The 8485-nt window shown below is 56.3% G+C and overlaps 1 long non-coding RNA gene across 1 annotated transcript; it reads left to right on the forward strand.

Annotated features, from left to right (window-relative positions):
• The first annotated feature begins 595 nt into the window (after positions 1 to 595).
• Positions 596 to 7813, forward strand: LOC142922929 (uncharacterized). The gene is made up of 5 exons (XR_012940430.1): positions 596 to 691; positions 3446 to 3552; positions 4456 to 4592; positions 4783 to 4888; positions 5334 to 7813. It is a non-coding gene; the product is annotated as an uncharacterized LOC142922929 (long non-coding RNA).
• Positions 7814 to 8485: the final 672 nt, after the last annotated feature.

The following is an 8485-nucleotide window of genomic DNA, read 5'->3' on the forward strand; positions in this document are numbered from 1 at the left end:
CACCCACTCATTCACTCACCCACCCACTCATTCACTCACCCACCCACTCATTCACTCACCTACCCGCTCATTCATTCACCCATCCGCTCATTCACTCACTCACCCACTCATTAACTTACTCACCCACTCATTCACTCACCCACCCACTTATTCCCTCACCCACCCACTCATTCACTAACCCACCCACTCACTCACCCACCCGTTCATTCACTAACCCACCCACTCACTCACCCACCCATTCATTCACTCACCCACCCACCCACTCATTCACTCACCCATCCACTCATTCACTCACCCACCCACTCACCTCCTCGCCCCTCCCCTCAACCCCCTCGACCCTCCCCCTCACATCACCCACCCCCTCCCCTCAACCCCCCTCGCCTCAACCCCATCGCCCCTCCCCTCAACCCCCTCCCCTCAACACCCCCCCCCTCAACCCCCCTCGCCCCTCCCCCTCACCACCACCCCCTCCCCTCAACCCGCCTCGCCTCAACCCCTTCACCCCTCCCCTCAATTAGTCGCTTAGCGACAAATTGAGGGGAGGGGTGAGGGGGGGTAAATGGGGTGACGTCACACGTCTATAAAAGCGCGGGAAACCCCTCCCCCAGCGATGGCGGCTGTCTCTGAGGCGGCCTCGCGGCCTCGTCCGATGGCGCCTCGAGCACCGCGGGGGCCACGCGGATCGACATCGGTGAGGGGGGAATCTGTGCGTCTCGTTGCTCCTCACCACCTCCTCACCACCTCCTCACCACCTCGTCAACCTCCTCACCCATCACCTCGTCAACCTCCTCACCCATCACCTCGTCAACCTCCTCACCCATCACCTCGTCAACCTCCTCACCCATCACCTCACCTCGTCCCCCTCCTCACCCATCGCCTCCACCTCATCTCCCTCCTCACCCATCCCCTCACCTCGGCTCTCTCACGCATCACCTCACCTCGTCAACCTCACCCATCACCTCGTCAACCTCCTCACCCATCACCTCGTCTCCTCACCCATCGCCTCACCTCGTCTCTCCCCACCCGTGAGGGTGAGTGGTGGGTGGGTGTGAGAGTGGTGGGTGGGTGTGAGAGTGAGTGGTGGGTGGGTGTGAGAGTTAGTGGTGGGTGGGTGTGAGAGTGAGTGGTGGGTGGGTGTGAGAGTGAGTGGTGGGTGGGTGTGAGAGTGAGTGGTGGGTGGGTGTGAGAGTGAGTGGTGGGTGGGTGTGAGTGAGTGGTGGGTGGGTGTGAGTGAGTGGTGGGTGGGTGTGAGTGAGTGGTGGGTGGGTGTGAGTGAGTGGTGGGTGGGTGTGAGTGAGTGGTGGGTGGGTGTGAGAGTGAGTGGTGGGTGGGTGTGAGAGTGAGTGGTGGGTGGGTGTGAGAGTGAGTGGTGGGTGGGTGTGCGAGTGAGTGGTGGGTGGGTGTGCGAGTGAGTGGTGGGTGGGTGTGCGAGTGAGTGGTGGGTGGGTGTGCGAGTGAGTGGTGGGTGGGTGTGCGAGTGAGTGGTGGGTGGGTGTGCGAGTGAGTGGTGGGTGGGTGTGCGAGTGAGTGGTGGGTGGGTGTGCGAGTGAGTGGTGGGTGGGTGTGCGAGTGAGTGGTGGGTGGGTGTGCGAGTGAGTGGTGGGTGGGTGTGAGAGTGAGTGGTGGGTGGGTGTGAGAGTGAGTGGTGGGTGGGTGTGAGAGTGAGTGGTGGGTGGGTGTGAGAGTGAGTGGTGGGTGGGTGTGAGAGTGAGTGGTGGGTGGGTGTGAGAGTGAGTGGTGGGTGGGTGTGAGAGTGAGTGGTGGGTGGGTGTGAGACTGAGTGGTGGGTGGGTGTGAGACTGAGTGGTGGGTGGGTGTGAGACTGAGTGGTGGGTGGGTGTGAGAGAGTGGTGGGTGGGTGTGAGAGTGTGAGAGTGAGTGGTGGGTGGGTGTGAGAGTGAGTGGTGGGTGGGTGTGAGAGTGAGTGGTGGGTGGGTGTGGGTGGGTGTGAGAGAGTGGTGAGTGGGTGTGGGTGGGTGTGGGTGGGTGTGAGAGAGTGGTGAGTGGGTGTGGGTGGGTGTGAGTGGTGGGTGGGTGTGAGAGTGAGTGGTGGGTGGATGGGTGTGAGAGTGAGTGGTGGGTGTGAGAGTGAGTGAGTGGTGGGTGGGTGTGAGAGTGAGTGGTGGGTGGGTGTGAGTGAGTGGTGGGTGGGTGTGAGTGAGTGGTGAGTGTGGGTGTGGGTGAGTGGTGAGTGTGGGTGTGAGTGAGTGGTGGGTGGGTGTGAGTGAGTGGTGGGTGAGTGTGAGTGGTGGGTGGGTGTGAGAGAGTGAGTGGTGGGTGGGTGTGAGAGAGTGAGTGGTGGGTGGGTGTGAGTGAGTGGTGGGTGGGTGTGAGTGAGTGGTGGGTGGGTGTGAGTGAGTGGTGGGTGGGTGTGAGTGAGTGGTGGGTGGGTGTGAGTGAGTGGTGGGTGGGTGTGAGAGTGAGTGAGTGGTGGGTGGGTGTGAGAGTGAGTGAGTGGTGGGTGGGTGTGAGAGTAAGTGGTGGGTGGGTGTGAGAGAGTGGTGGGTGGGTGTGAGTGAGTGGTGGGTGGGTGTGAGTGAGTGGTGGGTGGGTGTGAGAGTGAGTGGTGGGTGAGTGGGTGGGTGTGAGAGTGAGTGGTGGGTGGGTGTGAGGGTGAGTGAGTGGTGGGTGGGTGTGAGAGTGAGTGAGTGGTGGGTGGGTGTGAGAGTGAGTGAGTGGTGGGTGGGTGAGTGAGTGAGTGGTGGGTGGGTGTGAGAGTGAGTGGTGGGTGGGTGTGAGAGTGAGTGGTGGGTGGGTGTGAGAGAGTGAGTGGTGGGTGGGTGTGAGAGAGTGAGTGGTGGGTGGGTGTGAGAGAGTGAGTGGTGGGTGGGTGTGAGAGAGTGAGTGGTGGGTGTGAGAGAGCGAGTGGTGGGTGGGTGGGTGTGAGAGAGCGAGTGGTGGGTGGGTGTGTGAGAGCGAGTGGTGTGTGGGCGATTGGCATTTGTTGCAATAAAGTTCCACATTCATAACCAGAGACCCACGGAGACACCCATAGATTAGGGGCCGTCCATGAATGACGTCACGCACCTGGGGGGGGGGGGTTCAGACATTTGTGACGATGTGTGACGAAGGGGGGGGGGGGTGGGGTTTGAGAAACGTGACGTCACATCCAAATGCGCAATTTTAAATGAATATAGAATTGTTACATCAACACTAATTATACTCCTACAACATCAGAGTGCAGCGCCACATTAAATACGCACTACAATAGTTTGAAGCACGTTTTATTTTCAAAATGGAAATATGGTTTTGGGGGGGGGGGCAGAGCTTTGTGACGTCATATTTGAGGGGGGGGGCGTCAAAATTGTCCAAAATCGCGTGACGTCATTTATGGACGCCCCCTTATCTACGTTTGGCTCCTTTACGGTGTGCGAAAGGAGCTCAACACGCACGCACACACAAAAACCCTGTCACCCTGTGTTGCGTTTTATTTTTCGTCGCGCAGCAGATTCCAGTGCTGTTGTTGCAGAAGTAGCATCAGCAGCTGGTTCACCTGCTTGTGGCTTGCAGGAGGGGGTGGCACTCCGCCAGCTCGTCCACCTGGACGGGCCGGTGAGTCCCGGCCTCGATCGCCCGCTCGTGCACTCACCCCTCTGAGCATTCGCCCACTCACTCACCCGCTTGCCCGCTCACTCGCGCGCCGCTCTCGGCGCTCGCTCGCTCGCTCGCCCACTCATTCCTCCAAGCACTCGCTCACCCACTCGATCACACATTCACTCATCCCTCCAAGCACTACCTCACTCACCCACTCGCTCGCCCACTCACTCCTCCAAGCACTCGCTCACCCACCCACTCGATCACACATCCACTCATCCCTCCAAGCACTACCTCACTCACTCACCCACTCGCTCACCCCTCCGAGCGCTCACCCACTCAGCACCCGCCAGCTCGCCCGTTTGCTCACTCACCCCTTCAGGCACTTGCTCACTCGCGTATCCACTCACTCATTCACCCGTACACTCATTCATTCACTCACCCACTCGCTCGCTCATCCATCCACTCACTCATTCACCCGTACACTCATTCATTCACTCACCCACTCATTCATCCCTACACTCATTCATACATACACTCATTCATACATACACTCATTCACTCACTCATCCATACACTCATTCACTCACTCATCCACTCATCTACTCATGCTGCTGCTATTGCTGCTACTGTTGATGATGATACATTTATACTGTTGCTGCTGATTACGATGCTGATGACGATGATGATGTTGACAACACAGATGATGCTACTTTTGATGAAGCTACTCTGCTACTGTTGGCAATGCTGTTGATGTCCATGCTGCTGACGATGCTGCTGACGACGATGCTGCTGATGACAACGCTGATGAAGCTGCTGGTGACGATGATGCTAGTCGGTTGCTGCTGCTGATGATGATGATGCTAGTCTGCTGCTGATGCTGTTGATGGCGATGCTATTCTGCTGCTGATGATGAAACAGGTATGTACGGAGTTGGTGCAACGTCGAGTTCAACGCGAGGAGCAGGCTGAGAAAATCAGCAGCATCAGCAGCAGGTCAGCGCCAGCCTGCGCAAGGGCGCCAACCGGAGACACAGCCAGCGGCAGCAGGGTGGCAAGGTGAGGGCGGAGAGGGCAGGGTGACGTCACCGCCACTTAGTGGCACATGGCGGTTGTTGTTGTGTCTGTGTGTGCGCATCTCTATTGGTATCTGTGCACGTGTGTGTGTATCTCTGTATCTGTGTGTGTGTATCTGTGTTTTTGTGTGTGTGTGTGTATCTGCGTGTGATTGTGTGTGTGTGTATCCCAGCGACAGGAGACCATGGGTGAAGATGATCTGGGTCTCAGCGGGGCCTCTGCAGAGGACGTGGAAGGAGAGCTGATCCGGCACGTGTGTGAGACCGAGCTTCTGGCAGGTATGGACTCTACCCACCATCACCACCCGTGTCTCACCACCCGTGTCTCAGCCCCCCCGTGTCTCACCCCCCCCCTGTGTCTCACCCCCCCGTGTCTCACCCCCCCGTGTCTCACCCCCCCCGTGTCTCACCCCCCCGTGTCTCACCCCCCCCGTGTGTCACCCCCCCATGTCTCACCCCCGCGTGTCTCACCCCCCCGTGTCTCACCCCCCCCCCCCCCCCGTGTCTCTGTGGGTCTCTGTGGGTCTCTATGGGTCTGTTTTAGCTAAAAGTTAGCATGAACTTGATTGCGGCTAGTACATTGTTAATTAGTTCATAGTTTTCAGTAGTTTTCCGGAAGTTATTATTCTCTTAGTTCATAGTTGGCAGTAGTTTTACGGCAGTTATAGATTTATTAGTTTATATTTAGTAGCAACGTCAGATTTTTTTTTTGCGTATTTCCCAGCGCGGCCGCCGTGGAAGGCCCCTCCGGCTCTCCTCAAGGCCATCGCCAGCATCTTGACGGCCACGAGCGAGCGTTGGTTTTGTGATGGAGGCACGGCAGCACCAGGCCCTGGCCTCCCTCGTCGATCTTCTTCCGCACCTCATAGCGGTAGTGGAGCTGTTCCTGGCGGATCGAGGGAGGCGGAGGCCGGTGGTCAGTCATGGCAATGGGAACGTTTAACGCTCGGTGGCAGCTGCAGTCGGGGACTTCTGCGACCGGCATTATCCACAACGGAGGTTTTTTTTTTAGTTTGGGGTTTGATCGCGAAAATATATAAACGTGTCGTTAAACTACTGAACGCTGTGAAACTTGGGGGGCTGTTTGCCTTTTGGCGTTCTCTCGTCTAACACTGGGTAGTGAGACACTGGGTAGTGAGACACTGGGTGGTGAGAACCTGGGTAATGAGGCACTGGGTGGTGAGACACTGGGTAATGAGACACTGGGTAATGAGACACTGGGTAATGAGACACTGGGTGGTGAGAACCTGGGTAATGAGACGCTGGGTAGTGAGACACTGGGTAGCGAGACACTGGGTGGTGAGACACTGGGTGGTGAGACACTGGTAGTGAGACACTGGGTGGCGAGACACTGGGTAGCGAGACACTGGGTGGTGAGACACTGGGTAGCGAGACACTGGGTGGCGAGACACTGGGTGGCGAGACACTGGGTGGCGAGACGCTGGGTGGCGAGACGCTGGGTGGCGAGACGCTGGGTAGTGAGACGCTGAGGTAGTGAGACGCTGGGGTAGTGAGACGCTGGGGTAGCGAGACGCTGGAGTAGCGAGACGCTGGGGTAGCGAGACGCTGAGGTAGCGAGACGCTGGGGTAGCGAGACGCTGGGGTAGCGAGACGCTGGGGTGGCGAGACGCTGGGTGGCGAGACGCTGGGTGGCGAGACGCTGGGGTAGTGAGACGCTGGGGTAGTGAGACGCTGGGGTAGTGAGACGCTGGGGTAGTGAGACGCTGGGGTAGTGAGACGCTGGGGTAGTGAGACGCTGGGGTAGTGAGACGCTGGGGTAGTGAGACGCTGGGGCAGTGAGACGCTGGGTAGTGAGACGGTGGGTAGTGAGACGCGGCCCTAAAGAAGGCTGTTGTCTCTGGTGTAGACCAATCAGTTTCAAAGACAATGCCACATTATCAGAGCGTGTTTTTGTTTGCATGTTCACCACAAGTGCCATGTGTGGTTAATGCAGACATGATTGATGATTGTTTTTTTTACCCTTTTATCTGGCAACAAACTGACAGCTTTTTTTTTTACAAGGAGCGATGTTTGTATTGCCCACAATACCTGCGGTTGGAATGCAAACGAAAACACGACTTTGATAATGTTTTGGCACTGTCCTTGAAATTGATTGGTCCACACCCGAGACTTCTTTCCTTAGAGCCTCGTCTCACATTGGTGTTGGACCAGATGAAGCCACAAGGCGCACAACTCAAAGACAATGCACCATCAGAGTACGAGAGCTCGGGCTAAGCATTTACACCATTGGAACCTCCTTGGCCAGTAGCAAAATATGATAATTGTTTTTTTTACCCTTTTATCTGGCAACAGAGACATGATTCTTTGCAAACAGTTTCTCTTTGGGTCTACATGGGTCTCTATTGGCGTCTCTGTCGATGTGAGCCTCAGGGATGTTGCTGTGGTTGTCGTAGCCGCCGCTCTTGTAGCCACCCCAGGATTTGTCCTCGTCCAGCGTGAAGAACCACACCTCTTGCATGGCTGCCCAGTTCCAACTTCTGGCGACGACTCAGCTGAGGCCCAAAAGAGATCCAGAATCGCTGCACGCGTGACGACAACAATAACAACTTGAACTATAAACTATTTCTATTTTATGAGACCTCCTTTGCCAGTAACAAAATATAGCAATAGGTTTTTACCCTTTTAGCTGGCACAAAAACTGACACCTTTATACAAGGGATCATATTTTCAATAACCACAACACAAGCAGTTTTGTGCCAGCTAAAAGGGTAAAAACCTATTACTATATTTCTATTTTGTGTATACGCCAGGTAAGACCCCTGCTAGAGCTACGTCATCACCGTCATCATAATCATCATGTGGAAACTTGGCAATCCACTGAGACACACAGAGACCCATTCTCATAGAGACCCAAGGAGACCAATAGAGACTCATAGAGACCCTTTCCCATATAGAACCACCGAGACCTACAGAGATCTATACTCTTACATAACCATAGAGACCCATACTAAATCTAAACTATTTTTTATTTGACCAGGTAAGGCCCCACCAAAGTGGCTGATATCAACATCATCATCACGTGGAACTTTATAGTGGCAGCCAAGTACTCTATACCCAAGTAACATGGCCACTGTGAAGTCACCCACGTAACATGGCCACCGTGAAGTCACCCACGTAACATGGCCACCGTGAAGTCACCCACGTAACATGGCCGTGGTGACATCCCCCCATTCACCGTGGCCACTTCCCCTCACTGCTGTTCTCACCTTGAGGCGATTTGCTGCGGATAGAGCCAGTGACGGCTGCGGACAGCGCACTCCACGTGTTGCCAGAAACTCCCTCCCACGTGCTCCAGCTCTCCTTGTCTACAACAACCGCCATTCGCCACTAAGTGGCGGTGACATCACCACGACGCTTGTGCCAGGCCATATGAACCTGGAGGCCACGTGAAGTGTTGAACGCCCGCTGGCAGGAGGTCATGGGGCAGACCCAAGTGCCACGGGGCGACTGACTGAGCTGACTGAGATGACTGGCTGATGCTCCACCTGTGCCCCCTACTGTGCCAACCTGCTGTGCTTTAGCCACCCAGCGCTCCGCTCGTTGTTGTGAGCATCGCTCCTCCGCCCTCTGTTGTTGGAGGGCGACTGCCTCCAACTGCCCAGTAGCGTCCTTCACGAGCCTCCACAGAGGCCGACCTTGACACCGCTGGTACCAGTCATCGGCATGTCCACTCGGCTCCACGTCCTGTACCACATCACTGCATCTCTTCTCTAGCCCGTGCCGTGCCCGTTTAGCCCCCTCGATCCGGCCGAACAAAAGCTGTTTAGGCATGCGGTGGCTGGGCATTGGCTACATGACCCAGGCAACGCAGCCTTGCCTGCCAGAGGAGCTCACCGATGAACCTTGTCCAGATCT

The sequence above is a fragment of the Petromyzon marinus genome, unplaced genomic scaffold, assembly GCF_048934315.1.
Source record: "Petromyzon marinus isolate PM22_M1 ecotype Great Lakes invasive population unplaced genomic scaffold, UKy_Petmar_22M1.pri1.0 PM_Scaffold_22, whole genome shotgun sequence".
Lineage (NCBI taxonomy): Eukaryota > Metazoa > Chordata > Hyperoartia > Petromyzontiformes > Petromyzontidae > Petromyzon > Petromyzon marinus.